Source organism: Schistocerca serialis, chromosome 3 (genome assembly GCF_023864345.2).
Source record: "Schistocerca serialis cubense isolate TAMUIC-IGC-003099 chromosome 3, iqSchSeri2.2, whole genome shotgun sequence".
Lineage (NCBI taxonomy): Eukaryota > Metazoa > Arthropoda > Insecta > Orthoptera > Acrididae > Schistocerca > Schistocerca serialis.
Window position 1 is genome coordinate 865,310,096 of NC_064640.1, and position 16,865 is coordinate 865,326,960.

Genomic DNA, 16,865 nt, shown 5'->3' on the forward strand with positions numbered 1-16,865 from the left:
GTTCACCATACACTTGTGACATTCTTCGATGAATGTCCATTGCTCCTACTCCTTCCTCTGTCAGAAAACGAACAACACCTTTTAGCTCTTCTTTTGTTGCCTCCTTGTCACTGTTTGCAATGCGAGTGACAGCGCTGGACAATTGAAGCATGCTGCTGCTACCTCTGTATAGTGCCGTGACGTGCACGCGTGCCATCTAGCGACGGGCTGTGAACTTCAGCGTTCTGGTCGAAACCACACCTCGTTACAAACGCCACGATATTACCCTCCTGTCACCGGTTTGCGCATTCCAGAAATGGTTCAAATGGCTCTGAGCACTATGGGACTTAACATCTGAGGTCATCACTCCCCTAGACTTAGAACTACTTAAACCCAACTAACCTAAGGACATCACACACGTCCATGCCCGAGGCAGGATTCGAACCTGCGACCATAGCAGCAGCGCGGTTCCGGACTGAAGCGCCTAGAACCGCTCGGCCACAGCGGCCGGCGCTCATTCCAGACTCTGGCTCGTTTCTTTTTGAACGCCTCTTATAGTTTGCGCATAGTGATTCAGTGAATGCGAAAATGTTCCCCATGATATTTCAAGGTGTTGCGGGCTGCATAAAACCCAGAGATAGTGGCAAATGGATCAACCCAGAGGTAGTGGCAATACAAAACTTTCGTTGGTGGGATTGGCCGAAACGAGGGACGCAGAGGCTCCCTTGTGACTGCAGGAATTCTAATATTAGGGTTTATAGTATCACTATGGTAACGAGGGCATAGTGAATAGTCATACAGGTGGTGGCTCTCGCCAGATATGTTAATTATCGCATTATAAAAGTAGTTCGGGAGGTGGTGCCACAATAGATGGTAGAATAGGTGATGGACCTCGTCATTTGTTGAGAAATATCATTAAAAATAGTGTTTATGATTGCATAGCCGAAGGCCAGTCCATAGTGACGTCACATTTGTGCATTGGAAGTAATTTAAATGCCCTCTGCCCAAAATTATTGAATTTTATTCATATTTTATGCAACCTATTAACTGTCAGATGGAGGTCTGGAGTCTCTGTTGATACCAGTGAAACTGTACCTCTCTGCCATTTCCTCTATTGGCCTTCTACTGTTGGGGGTCTTACATACCTTGTCGGCAGTTGCAGCCAACCTGCAGACAAACTAGCAGCATTGATGAGTCGTCCGATTTCTCAGTGCACAGCTGTAAAGGTTGGGTGGCGCATCTACTGTCCCCACGACACCGTACGTGTTTTTGTTTTCTGTCCAAATTTTAGTTATGAACTAACTATCATTTTATTTTTAGGTTTAGTTAGTGTTTTCATTTATTTTCGGTGTTACCATGGCTTCGAGCTGTTATTTACGTATGACAATGCTTGATCCAAATTTTCCGGACTTTGTGAGAAAAACGCTGGGACAACTACAAGAATAAGGAAAGGTTAGTGATGCTAGTCATCTCGAAGATGAAAATGATCTTTCTTACAACAGTGAACATGACAGCGAAGCCGTGACTCTATTGAATCAAATAATGTTGAGAGAAAAAAAAAACATAGATTGGAATCATCTAGTTTCTATGGCAGAAATATGTATAAGTGGGTCGCTCCCGAACCTCAAGGGAGTGTCGCATTCGGGAGGACGACGGTTCAATCCCGTCTCCAGCCATCCTGATTTAGGTTTTCCGTGATTTCCCTAAATCGTTTCAGGCAAATGCTGGGATGGTTCCTTTCAAAGGGCACGGCTGATTTCCTTCCCCATCCTTCCCTAACCCGCGCTAGCGCTCCGCCTCTAATGACCTCGTTGTCGACGGGACGTTAAACAACACTAACCTAACCCTCAAGGGAGTGTGACAATACTACCCCACAACCTGATCGTATAAGTTCCTACACTGACAGGCCCTGCAAGCATACTGCGAGACCCATGCAGTCCACTGGAATCGTGTGTTGTTTACCAGAGATATGTCAGACGAAATTGTGACTCATATCAATGTGAAATTTCTTCATACCGATCAAAATTTTCTGATCAACACCGCACGGAACTATGTCCATGAACTTAGAGCACAACTTGGATTATTATATTTTTGTGCCACTTTCAAATATAATCATGAAAATCTAACGGCACTGTAAAAGATATTTTCCGCGCCAGATTATCAGCGAAGAGAGTGCTGATATTGCTTTACAGCCTAAGATTTGATGATGTAACTAGCAGAAATGACAGCAAGAAAAACGAACGCACAAAAAAAAGGTTCAAATGGCTCAAAGCACTATGGGACTTAACTTCTGATGTCATCAGTCCCGCCGGCCGGAGTGGCCGAGCGTTTCTAGGCGCTTCAGTCTGGAACCGCGCGACCGCTACGGTCGCAGGTTCGAATCCTGCCTCGGGCATGGATGTGTGTGATGTCCTTAGGTTAGTTAGGTTTACGTAGTTCTAAGTTCTAGGGGGCTGATGACGTCAGATGTTAAGTCCCATAGTGCTTAGAGCCATTTGATTTCATCAGTCCCCTAGACTTAGAACTACTTAAACCTAACTAACCTAAGGACATCAAACACAGCCATTCCCGAGGCAGGATTCGAACCTGCGACCGTAGCAGCAGCTCGGTTCCAGACTGAAGCGCCTAGAACCGTTCGGCCGCAATGGTCGGCACGAGTGTGTAGCAGCGATTTCTTGGACTTTTGATAAGAGGCTCACAATTCTCAGGCATGTTATAATATATCTTCTCTTGCGTGCGTGGATGAAATGCTGGTTCGTTTTCGTTTAGAGCACATATGACTAGTAAACCAGCGAAATATAGGCTGAAAATAGTGATTTTTAGCTGACACTCTTACAAACTACCTTCTGAATACATATGTACGCAATGGAAAAGACAGTGATGGCGTTGGAATGATACCAGATAAAATAAGAACTTTCAGAAGACTACTCAATCTGCCCTAAGACCAGCAAAGGCCGGCCGCTGGTGGCCGAGCGGTTCTAGGCGCTTCAGTCTGGAACCGCGCGACCGCTACGGTCGCAGGTTCGAATCCTGCCTCGGGCATGGATGTGTGTGATGTCCTTAGGTTAGTTAGGTTTAAGTAGTTCTAAGTTCTAAGGGACTTATGACCTCAGATGTTAAGTCCCATAGTGCTCAGAGCCATTTGAACCATTTGAACCAGCAAAGCCCAGTCACGGTAAAAACTGTAACATTACAGCTAACGACTTCTCTGGCATTACTGAATTAGTTACAGAGCTGAACGAACGGACGTTGACTTGTGTTGGTACATCGAGGAAAAACGAAAAGGCAATCCCACCTGATTTATAGCCATACAAGAGACATGTAGAAGGTTCAACACATTATGGCTTCACAAATGTTAGAAGATGGATTTCATATGTCCCTAAAAAAGGAAAATCTGTCATTTTGATTTCCAGTATGCATCATCCAAAAAGCACAGATTCCAAAACAGGAAAACGAGAAATAATTTCCTTTTACAATACCACAAAAGGTGGAGTAGACTCTCCTGATCCGAAGTGTGCTACCTGCAGCACAAGAAGACGAACACGCAGATGACCTCTTGCTGTGTTTTATGCAATTCTGAACATAATCGGAGTTAACTCACACGTAATCAAACGTCCTGCAAGACGTACATATCTATTTCCCGATTTGACTTCATCAAAACACTGGGCACGCAGCGTACTGAACCCTGTCTCAACAAGAGTTTGATCAGTGGCAGACTACAGAAAGAAGTAAGAATAACAATTTCAGGAGCTTTGAAGAAACCTCTCCAAGAATCACAAAAACACAACCAACCAGTATTGAACCTGCTGCAGTTGGTCAGTTCAGTGGTGTGCAAAGAATGTGGAGAGGAGAACATGAGTGTATATTGGACATTTGTGAAAAACTCTGTACCAATTCATATTTGATGTTCATTATATACTGCTAATTTTTTAAAAATTTATATGTTCCTCTTACAGCATTCTATTACTGTTTCGTATTATTTCTAACACAATAAACTAGTCTTAATTTTTATGTTTCATTTCACTTCACAGTTATGCGGGATTACGTAAACATATATTCCTATTGTGATTTACTTTCAGTTATTTCTTTTGCGTTAAACTGATTTTTTGTATTGTAATACATTGGTGTCCAAAACTAAAGCAACAAACCAAAATTTTGCAAGGTTCCTTTTATTTTGAACAAAACATTATAATCAAGTCATAATGAAGTAGAATCAATACAAAGCATACAGAACGCAAACAAACACAACATGCATAACGGTAGTCAAAAATGTTCTTCGTCTCTTCCACTTAACGGATTTACACACATGTTCCGACATCTTGTTAATCCCCTCAGTATGGGTTATGCCCACCTTTGACAGCAATATAGGCCTCACAAACGACGTGGCATGCTGTGAATGATGTCATCAATCTCATGTTGACGCAATAACGCTCATTCTTCCAGCAGCGCTTCTCGCAAGGCTTGGAGAGCGGTTGGTGGATACTGACGTGATGCAACCCCCGTGTCCCTAGGGTATTCCAGACGTGCTCCATGGAATTCAAATCAGGAGAGCGAGCAGGCCACGACATGCATACTGTATCTTCTGTTTCCAAGAAAATATCAACCACACGTTGAGCATTATCGTCCAGCAATACGAAGTCGGTGCCCACAGAACCTCGCAACAACCGCACATGTGGTCCCAAGATCTCGTCACGATACCTGACAGCAGTTAAGCCTTCCGATTTAACCGTACAATTTCATGAAGAGGTGTTCGGGTGATCAACATATGCGTGCTCACACCATTAGGGATCATCCTCGATATAAGTCTCTTTCCACAATGAATGGGCCCCGAAGTCGTGTTCCACGTTCCCTCCAGATGCGAATCCGTTGATAATCACTGTTGAGACCAAAAGAACATTGGCCCACGGTTCGACTGTCCAGTTGGCATGTTAACGACTAGACTGTAGACGTCCCCTTCTGTGAAGACGCGTCAGGGGTACACATACAGCAGATCTCTGACAATAAAGGCCACATTGCCGAAGCCTTCTGTACACCGTTTGCCTCGACACAACACGTCCAGCAGATGCTGCTAGGTCAGATTCCAGTTGCCGTGCAGTACTAAGGTGGTACCGTCGTGCCCTTACAGCCAAATAACGGTTCTCTCTTTCTGTTACATGTAGTCGGCCCCGTCCTGGTTTTCAGGATACAGTTTCTATCTCTGTAAACTGTTGCCCCGTCCGAGAAACAACACAATGATTCACATTAAGCCATTGGGCCACATCAGTTTGCGACTGTCGTGCTTCAATTCTTCCCATGACCCTCCACCACAGAGAGCCTAGTAGGAGTGTTCTCTGTGCCATACTGCACCGTCTGTGACTGTGTTCACAGTGATTGTGGATGTGGGACTACCCGGCAAACAGTATCCCGTTTGATCGGTGCCCTGACATCATTGGCGTGGTTGTCCGTGGACCAGAATGCCATGTTCCGTGCAGGACACGACCGTGCGGACATCTGTTGACAGTTTGTGTGAATATGTCATGGGTTATACGCAGTGCAGGGGAACAGTGGTTTGTTGCTTTGATTTTGGACACCAGTGTAGTTAAGGATTTGCTCCATGTATCACCATTTCAGCGCCACATCTGCCACTTGCGTAGGAGCCCCCGACCGAGTGCTTCGAATGCAGCGAAGACACATCTCTGAAGACTCTTTGTTAGTGAATTTCAGAAAAACTGCGAGAGTTGACGGATTTGCATATCTCCAGTGACAACCTTCCGTGTCCGATCACACTATTACAGCTGGAGGTCGGGGCACGAACAGCCAACGCAAGGAAAACGTTGCATATGGCAAACCTGGCGGGGATGAATATGGATGGATTTAGGCTGCAAGAGTGAATAGTTGTGTTGAGTAGTGAATATCTGACAGAAGCAATTAGGAACTGTGACAAGGAGAGGTAGTCATAAAGAGCACAGCGCAGGGTAGATAACAGTGAACAATAGTGAAAAAACCGAGATAATTACCTTTGAAAAAATTTACTCAGTATTCTGTGACAATGAGTGACAGCTTATGATGTCGTAACGGCAGATAAGGCGTGTGTAATGAAAAGAACTGTGACGTAGGATGTCAAATAAGAGACTGAAATCAAGAGAAGAAGACTGCGAGACTTCGTTACGACTCCTATTCAAGACAGACGTCGCGGTCAGAATGCAGGCGCGTGTGCAGTAGCGGATTACTACATTTGTGGCTCATTCGGTGCAGGCGACCCGACATCGCAGCACCGAGACGGATTACCCACAGCAGGTGGCGGACACTGGAAAACGAACCAGTCGACACACACAGCCTTCGCAGACAGACTTGCGTCGCAAAAAACGGTAAGGTTTACCGCTTAACAATTCATCTACAGGCGGAACCTATGAGTCCTGGCAGATTTTGTGTGTAATTATGCAACTCAAAAATCCATTAGATCCGCAGGGACCGGAAGGTCGTTTTCGATCCAGTTTGTGTTTCCTATTCAGGATGTCAGTACAGCCTGCACCCCATTGCGAAAGCTATACATCACCATGAAACGTGAACGGCTGTAATGCAAATGGCTGCTTGGCGTTTGAAACAAAGCTGCAAGGTTATACAAATAAAAGTAAGTTTCATATGTGAACTGACGTGAGCGATAATTTCTCTGTAGTTACCTTCATACGTAGTAATGTTAATTTTGATAAAACATCAGTACACTACACTTCTAATATTCAATTATGACGTAAAATATGATTGGGATTTAACAGTTGCGTCAGGTCGATGGCAGTAACTTCAGAAGTCGAGGTTACATTGACAGTTGGTAGCTTTGCTCTGACCTTTACAGCTTTTTCTGCTTTCACTGCCTTTTGTAAATAAAAACACATCCACGCGATGGACAATATGACAGTTCAGTTTATAAAAAACGCTACAAATAATGCGTCACCTATAAAGTATAAGTGAACTTAGTAAATTTTTTTTCTTTCAAGCTATGGCTGTCGCCGACCGCCTGTGGCCGAGCGGTTCTAGGTGCTTCAGTCTGGAACCGCGCGACCGCTACGGTCGCAGGTTCGAATCCTGCCTCGGGCATGGATGTGTGTGATGTCCTTAGGTTAGTTAGGTTTAAGTAGTTCTAAGTTCTAGGGGACCTCAGATGTTAAGTCCCATAGTGCTTAGAGCCATTTTTAAACCACCTATGGCTATCTATTACAAAAGATGTCTTTGAGACGAAGAAATTCACACTGAAACAGAAAATTTTTCACACGATATTGATACAGCATCTGATGTAGTGATGACAGGACAGATGACATGATGCGTAACACTCCGCGGAATAATAACGCAAAAACTCTTCAGGCGTGTGCTAGTACTTAACAAAATGTTGCAGGACCTGAACTAAGTGCTAATGAGGCAGATGCAGACATGAAAATGTTCAAACTGTATCTCTTCAGGTATGTGCTAGTACTTCATAGAATATGGATGGACAATCGTGCAGTTCGCTTTCTTTCAAACTATCATGGAAATGAAGTATGCAGTATATCTAGAACTCAGAAAGATGGAGCAAAGACTGAAGGAATGGTACTGACAATTGTACAAGATGAACGCTTAGGTGGCATAAATAAATTCCGCACTGCATTGATAATGACCTGGCTTAGGTCGAAATCTGATCTGCGTTGTGACTATAAATGTCATAATAAAGCTACTTAATTCCACGACGGATTCGCATCTGGAGGGAACGTGGAATACGATTTAGGGACCCATCCATTGTGGAAAGAGACTTATGTCGAGGATGATCCCTAATGGTGTGGGAACGGATTATGTTGATTACTCGAACATCTCTTCATGAAACTGTACGGTTAGATCGGAAGGTTTAACTGCTGTCAGGTATCGTGACGAGATCTTGGGTCCTCATGTGCGGTTGTTGCGAGGTTCTGTGGGCTCCGACTTCGTACTGCTGGGCGATAATGCTCGACGTGTATTTGATATTTTCTTCGAAACATAAGATATTGTATGCATGGCGTGGCCTGCTCGCTCTCCCTATTTGAATTCCATGGAGCACGTTTGGAATGCACTAGGGACACGGGTTGCATCACGTCAGCATCCACCAACCACTCTCCAAGAGTTGCAAGCAGCGCTGCAGGAAGAATGGGAATTATTGCGTCAACATGAGACTAATGACATCATTCATAGCATGCCACGTCATTTGTGAGGCCTATATTTCTGCCAGAGGTGGTCACACCCCATTCTGAGCGCATTAACCAGTTGTCCGAATGTATGTGTAAATCCGTGATTTGCAAAAGCGAAGAACATTTTTGTCTACCGTTATGTATGTTGCAGTTGTTTACGTTTTGTATTCTTTATATTGTTTCTATTTTGCTGACACGTGATTATTCTGTTTGTGGCAAAATGAACGCAACCTTTCAAAATTTCGGTTTATTGCTTTAATTTTGGATCCCAGTGTAATTCGCTCGAATTGTCCAGAATATTCTTCAGACCAGTCGCGAACAATTGTAGCCCTGTGACAATTCCGTCGTTGTTAGCGAACATGAGGCCTATGAACGCTGAAACTGGTCTCCAAGTTGCCGAACATAAACATTTCCAGTCAATCATCGGTTCAGGTGGACCACAGGACCCAATCCATTTCATGTAAAAAACAGCCCACACCAGCTTGCATATTGCCTTGTTGACAACTTGAGTCTATGGCTTGATAGGGTTTGCGCCACACTCTAACCCTACCATCAGCTCCTATCAACTGAAATTGGGATTCGTCTGACAAGTCCAAGGTTTTTCAGTCGTATACGATCCAACAGACGTGGTCCTGAGCGCGGGAGATGAGCTACAAGAGATGTCGTCCTGTTAGCAATGGCATTCGCGTTGGTCGTCTGCTGCCATAGTCCTAACGGATACGTTCGTCGTACGTCCTACACTGATTTATGCGGCTATTTCACGCAGTGTTACTTGTCTGTTAGTAATAAGAACTCTACGCAAATGTCGCTGCCCTCGGTCGTTACGTGAAGGCCGTCGGCCACTGTATTGTTCGAGGTGATAGGTAATGCCTGGAATTTTTGTAATCTCGCAACACTGTTGATACTGGTTAATTGGCAAGGAAGAACACGCGCACTCTGTGTTTGGAAAGATAGAAACAAGTGTTCCAATGGAATTTAATTCGATAAGCGTAAACTATGTTCATAGCAGGGTGTCCAGCCCTGCCCCCACGAAACCTAGCCGACACAGGCGAGACGTGGAAAAAGTATGAGGGTCAGGAGAACTGTTGGCCTCCAGGCTGGATATGGTAGCTACTGAAGGGTAATGACACCAAAGGGAATGACGTATAAGGACATCGTTAATAATAGGAAATGTGCATCTATTTGAATTGTTAAAGAATACATATTTCTCTTACAGGGCAGGGAAGCAATTGCTTGTTACGTATTGATAAAAATTGTCTGTTACATGTAATTACCTGACTAATGTAAGAGAGAAACAAGAGTAGGAGATGAAAAGAGATGCTTTACCACAATGAAACAGCGATCGAGGGCAAAATCTCAAAAGTAAGATTCCTGACTGCAAATAACCAATAGCAGCCTTCCGTCAACACTGTTGAGCCAAGTTTAAAGACTGTGCTGAAAGACGGATGCAACGTTGATATACGTTAAATTATAATTAATAAGCGGCGAAACGCCTGCTATTGATAAATGCCGTTAATAGAGACAGTGATGTGCTCAGTTATAAACATACAATATCAGGTAGTGAATTTCACAAGTAAAATTAAAATATTAGATTAAGAACTATTAAAAAATCTTTTAGAGAGTTGGGGGAAAAATACTTCCAGAAATTCAAGTAATAAAATATAAGTGGAATCTAAATAATAAGCAAGCACTATTAGTAACAGATTAGGATTATGTTTTAGGTCAGTCCAGAATTGGAAGCAGGACAGATAAGCAAGGGAGTTTCTTCCTTCCTTCTTGGGTTCTTTTTTTTTCAAATTAATCATTGTCTCTGATAATTTCCCATTTAGAGAAACAATTAAGGAAAAGAATGTGTAACAATTGGAAATTTGCGATAAGATCTTATGGTATCAAGCTGCTGAGTTCATCTGTCCCTAAGCTTACACCCTACTTAATCTAACTTAAACTGACTTACGCTAAGGACAACACACACAGGCATCCCCGAGGGAGGACTCGAACCTCCGACGGGGTGAGCCGAGCGGACTGTGACAAGATGCCTTAGATCGCGTGGCTACCCCGCGCGGCAGAATGTGCAACATTTATGTCATATGAACGTATCTAAAACTACATAAAGAAGATACTGAGCAATACTCAGAAAAGCCTATTGTCTGCATAGCGGGACAATAAGGAGTCGGAATGACGTGGAGGTCTCATAGTAGCAATTGCGTGACATGGCCCGGCGTCACGGTCTCCTAGCTACTGGCTGAGCTACGCTGCAGTATATGTAGTAAAACAGAATTTTTGTGGCTCTGATGGGCTGAAACGAGCGACACAGAGGCTCTCTTGTGCCGGCAGGAACTCGAAGGTTAGGGCTGGTGGTATTAGTGGCAACGGGCGCCAGAGTGAGCAGGTCTGTCGCTGGTGGCTATTGACAGCTACACTATGTGAGCAAAAGTATCCGGACACCCCCCAAAAATGCGTTTTTCATATTAGGTGCATCAGTGACCTCAGTAGTCATTAGACATCGTGAGAGAGCAGAATGGGGCGCTCCGTGGAACTCACGGACTTCGAACGTGGTCAGGTGATTGGGTGTCACTTTTGTCACAGGTCTAAATGCTAGATTTCCACACTCCTGAACATTCCTCAGCGCAAAAACGTACAGGTCGATCGCGTCTGTTGACTGACAGAGATCGCCGACAGTAGGAGAGAGCCGTAATGTGTAATAGGCAGACACCTATCCAGATCATAACATAGGAATTCCAGACTGCATCAGGATTTACTGCAAGTACTATGACAGTTACGCGGGAGGTGAGGAAACTTGGATTTCATGGTGGAGCTGCTGCTCATAAGCCACACATCACGCCGATAAATGCCAAACGATGCCTCTGTTTGTGTAAGGAGCGTAAACATTGGTTGATTGAAGAGTGGGAAAAGGTTGTGTGGAGTGGCGAATCACGGTACACAATGTGGCGATCCGATGGCATGGTGTGGGTATGACGAATGCCCGGTGAACGTCATCTGCCAGCGTGTGTAGTGCCAACAGTAAAATTCGGAGGCGTTGGTGTTATGGTGTGGTCGTGCTTTTCATGGAGGGGGCTTGCACGCCTTGTTGTTTTACGTGGCATTATCACAGCACAGGCATACATTGATTATTTTAACCACCTTCTTGCTTCCCACCGTTTAAGAGCAATTCGGGGATGGCGATTGCATCTTTCAACACGATCGAGCACTTGTTCATAAGTCAAGGCCCTGGCGGAATGGTTACACGACAATGACATCTCTGTAATGGATTGGTCTGTACAGAGTCCTGACGTGAATCCTATAGAACATCTTTGGGATGTTTTGGAACGCCGACTTCGTGCCAGGCATCACCGACCGACATCGATACCTCTCCTCAGTGCAACACTCCGTGAGGAGCGGGCTGTCATTCCCCAAGAAACCTTCCATCACCTGATTGCACGTATGCCTCCGAGAGTCTAAGCTGTCATCAAGACTAAGGGTGAACCAACACCATACTGAATTCCAGCATTACCGCTGGAGGGCGCCACGAACTTGTAAGTCATTTTCTGTCAGGTGTCCGGATTCTTTTGATCCCATAGTGTATGTTAACTACCGCATTCTCAAAGCAGTTCGGAGCTGGGTCCACAGGAGACGGTCGGGTAGCTAGTGGTCATTGACAGTTGCTGAGAAATATCATTGAAAATTTTGTTTATGTTGGCATAGTCCCGTACCACTCCATAGCGCGGTCAGTTGGCAGTAACTAAAGTGTCACCTACCCACAATTGCAGAACTGTTTTGGTATTTTGTTCAAATGTGTGTGAAATCTTATGGGACTTAACTGCTAAGGTCATCAGTCCCTAAGCTTACACACTACTTAACCTAAATTATCCTAAGGACAAACACACACACCCATTCCCGAGAGTGGTATTTTGTGCAACGTATTAAGTGTAAAGTGAACTGTGATTTGATTAACACCAAAAAAAGGAATCATAGAATGACAGTCCCTGAAAAAGTTAACTGTGTCTTCGTTATTATAAGCCAAGTAGTTAAAAATTTCCTCCAAATATCACCATCACAGCGCCGCTTCCGCCATTTCTGTACGAGGCCCATTCCGAGCGCTTCCACTGTATTGAAGAGACATCTCTGAAGACGCAAGGTTAGTGAATTTCAGAAAAACTACGAGAGGTGACGGCTTCTCACATCTCTAATAACAAACTCGCGTGTATAACAATTCTATTAAAACTAGAGGCCGGGGCACGTCTTCAAACGCAAGAAGAAAGTTGTAATATCCCATATGTAACGTAACAAACGCAATGAAACTATTTTACTGTTCAAGTCATACGGTGCCGCTGTATTCTTTCTCAAACATCCGAAACACTTCGTTAACATGATAATACGAACCGAAAATTTATGACTAGTCTTCAGTGGCACTAAATTTGGCTAGGTTTGACATTTACCACGATTACTGATAAATAAAGTCATTTCAAGCACCCACAGTTTTAATAGATTACGAGGCAAAACTGCCATCAGACGGGGATTGCAGATGGTTTGTAAATGAGAGTATGGAGGTGCTTCCTGAGTGTGGGAATGCTGTATTTGAGTTCAAATAACTGCGGGAGTAATCAACGCAGAAACAATGGTGCATACATAATGTACAGTGATCGCGCACTCAGGCTGTGCGTAACTTCGATAGGCCTATGTACGAAGGAGAAATGTGACCAACGGCTATGGCCTGTGCTATGTAACTCACAGGGAATTTAAGATATATCTGTAAAGCACCACAGGAGTTGAATGTGGGAAATACTAAATGCTGACCCAGTTTCTTTTCTATGTCTCACAAAATAAATTACATATTTTGGTAAGAAACGAACCATCGCATGGGCCTTTCAAACATGCACTCGATGTATTTATTCCAGGTTAAGTTTTCATACAGTACTGAAAGGCGAACCAAATTTTGTGGAATTCCAAAGCAACAGTAGTAAAAAATATATTATCCAGATACTGTTTTTACTGACCAGCGCCATTGTTTTAAGCACCCACTGAATATCTGCCGTTTTAAGTTGTACGGTTTGTGTAAATTTTATAGAGCGTGCACCACTTCCGAAAAAAAAGCCTTTGAAACTCTATGTTGATCGAAGCGGCTCTGTAGAAGCGATTGAAACCAACAGAGGAAAATATTGGAGGAATTTCACAGAGATATGTGTGCAAAGTAGCCTTAAGCACGCATCAATTTCCACAAACGCTCCGGCGCGCAATGCAGCCTGGCCCGCGTAAACACAATAGTGCCGATGAGCAGGATGCTGCTATAAAGGCTGATAACACCGGATTTATTTTTAAAAAATTCTCCATTCCGCTCATGCCAGCATCTGGGCGTAAGAAAAAATGCAAAAACGTTAGTAGTACGATTTTGAAGTGTTTCTGGTAAAAAGACCTGTTGGTTTATTTTGCTCGCAGCATATCCTCTGTGCTATATAAAACTGTCGTTACGCAAGTCAGAGTGTATCAGCACCATGAATAGGTGGCATTAATGCAACGCATTGACTTTCTGAGGCTACATCTAAAGAAAAGACGAAGGATAAACTAGAAGAAATATGTAATTAAAAAAAGATTTACTATTAAAAACAGTCTTGATCACTATTTATTTATCAAGGTGACCGGTTTCGACCACTACTGTGGTCATCTTCAGACCTACAAATTGTATACAAAGCTTTAATTAGAGGGCTATGTACATTAAAGAAAATACATAAAGTTATAAAGCTAAGAAATGATAAATTACCATTGAGTAGGAACCTCTTTCTGTTGGAGAATCACTACTGGAGAAACCAGTTTTTTTTTCTTTATTGATCTTCAATTCCCCCCGAAGGGGGCGGGCTGGCAGCAGCTTAGTACGCTGCTCTACAGCCTACAGGCTTTTTTTAAAAAACGGAAGAAGAAAAGAAACAAGAGAAACAGGCGATAAAACGGTGACTTAAAGTGTAAAATGGCGGAAAAATGCGGAAAGTTAGAACAGAAAGGAAAAGGTGTTGGCAATGTTAATAAAAGACACAGTAATTAGACAAGTAACATAGGACACACACAATATTAAACATGGCGACAGTCTGGTTTCTGTTCGCAAGAGATAAAAAGCACACCCAGCGACAGTATGATGGCTGTTCGCAACACTTCCCCAAAAACACAACAGGAACACTCACTGTAAAACACTGCACGAAAATGGCGGCACAAAGATGACACTCTCGAGCCGAAGGCAGATGGGGGGGGGGGGGAGGGACCTGGAGGAGGGGGAAGAACAAGGAGGGAGGAAGGAAAAAACGAAAAGGGGGGGGGGAACCACGGAGGGAGAGGACACATAAAGGGGGAGAGGGGCAGGGCAGACGCGAGGGGGAATGAGAAGAGGAAGGACTCGGGGGAGAGAAGAGGGCAGAGAGAGGGGAGGTGGGGAAAAAAGAGGATGGAAGGGGGGGGGGGAGAGGGAGCGCAGGAAAAGGACAGAGGAAAGGAGAGGGAGTGAGGATCAGAGTTGATAGGAGGGATAAATGGATGGAGAGAGGGCATCATCCAGGAGGGGGAATTGATGGAAGTCACCTTGGGAAAGGAGATGAAGGGTGTAGAGATGGAGGGTAGGGGGGACACAACAGTGAAGATGTGGCAGGGGGAGAAACCAGTGCATGTCTTACTATATATAATGGAGGCTGCACCCACTTCTGACGGCATGATATCATTACTAACCAATGAGCTATAAGTCGAATTACAATTTAAAATTTCTTAGTTAAAAGAACATTGTCAAGAATTAAAAATAAATACACACTAATCTTAGCTTATTAAACAGCTATTGTCAATTAAGAAGCGTTAAAAATATTTCAATATGTAGGATAAATGAACTTCAGTTTGGCAGTACATGGGTTGCCCTCTCAAGGCCTATTAGTGAACCATTTGGAACACTGGTTGCCATGGTGAAGTTGGGCGCCGTTCCAAAGATGAGGCAGCAGGCTTCTTTCCACTGAAGGTTATGATGTCGATAGGCGAACTAATGGCTGCCATGGTGAGGACAAACGCCAGTGCAAAGATGTGGCAGCAAGCTTCTTTCTAACGAAGTTGTTGCGAAAGTGGAACGGTGAAGACTGTCACGTCAGACGATGTATTATTGAGCAGCAACATGTCTTTATTGAAACGATTTTCAATGAGTAGGCTGCAATAATCTTTAGCTGAAATGTATACTACATGCTGCACAAATACGATACGATGTAGTTGTCCATATATACGAAATAATGTCTATGAAGTTGGTATGTATGTGACAGTTTTTAAAAGGCATTGCTATTCTTTAAGTTATATGCCAGTCTTATAAACAAATAAAAATAATGAAAATGGAAGGAATTTAAAATTATAATATTATGAGCCATAGTGTCAAAAATAAAAGGATGTGAATTAGCAATATGCAGTCTAAAAGCATATAAGCAAAAATTCTAAAACAGATAGTCAGTCATAAAATAATGTTTGGTGAAATAAAATTACAATGTAAAGATAAAATATCTCCTAAAAGTCTTAATAATTTTAAAAAAATTTAAAAAAACAAAGGACGGAAGAGTAAACATTCTAAAGCAAATCATCGAAAAGCTCAAAGAAATGTTTGTCTTTGAACTGAAGTTTATCGTTCAAAACAGATAATGGATTATTTTTGTGAAGTGAAATATTTCAATTTCTTCTAAAGTATTTAGTAGTGGTCCTTTCGGCACAGTGTGTAATATTTTCAAATTGTTAGAAATGCAACCCTCAGAATGATTGACCGAATATTGATTTGGTACGTATTCAAAAGTAATTAAAAAAAGAAATTAAGTGGACAGTTGCGGGAGACCACAATCCGCAATCTTGGGAGCACAATAACTTGTTGTTCGCCTGCCTGTAAAAGGCTCAAACATTGGACAGGATTGTCAGATTCTCAGAAATGTGTGGCACGTCTCCTGATTCAGAAAACGAACCTAAAAGAAACCATGTAATTTACCAAATTATGAGACGCTTTCTGGATCTCCTGTAGACTGATATTCCACTGTAAGGAATAGTGGAACCAGACAGCAATTACAAGACACATACTTATAGTTTGTTTCAGCATTTCCTACGATATAATTTACGGGCACAGGTGTTCTCTAACCAAAACGGGTAACATAAATACTGGTTGATATTCACGGGAACATTCTAAGGAAGAGTAATTCATCCATGGTCCGATTTTTATCTGTTTGAAACACTTAGTAACTTGTTTTAACGGAAGAGATATATAATATTAGAAGAATTACTGTGGCACTGACACCCATTTGTCTGGCCAGCGCGAGAGTGACACAGAAAGACTCAACAAGCTTCAGTGGAAGGTATGAAAGAAGAGATATCATGTGTTGTAAAGCTCCCCAATGATATTCAAATCCAGGTGGATAAAATTGATAGAATGTTAGTAACCTTAAAAAATCGGATATATCTGTTAATACAGTCTCCATTAATAATAGTAAATCTGTTGTTGGGGAAAGCCAATAGTTCATAGAATAAAACATGGTCGGCGGTAGGCTGTAACAGTGTACTAGTACGTTACACGCTACCACGAACTACGTTTTCTTTTATGAAATACTTAAAGGTTGTAGATCCTCACAGAAACAAATTTAAAAAAAGAAGAAGAAATTTAAAAACCCATAAGTTTTATTCCGCCAATTAAAAAATAGTTTCCGCTTCTGCATAACACTTGTATACATCACAGATATCTTC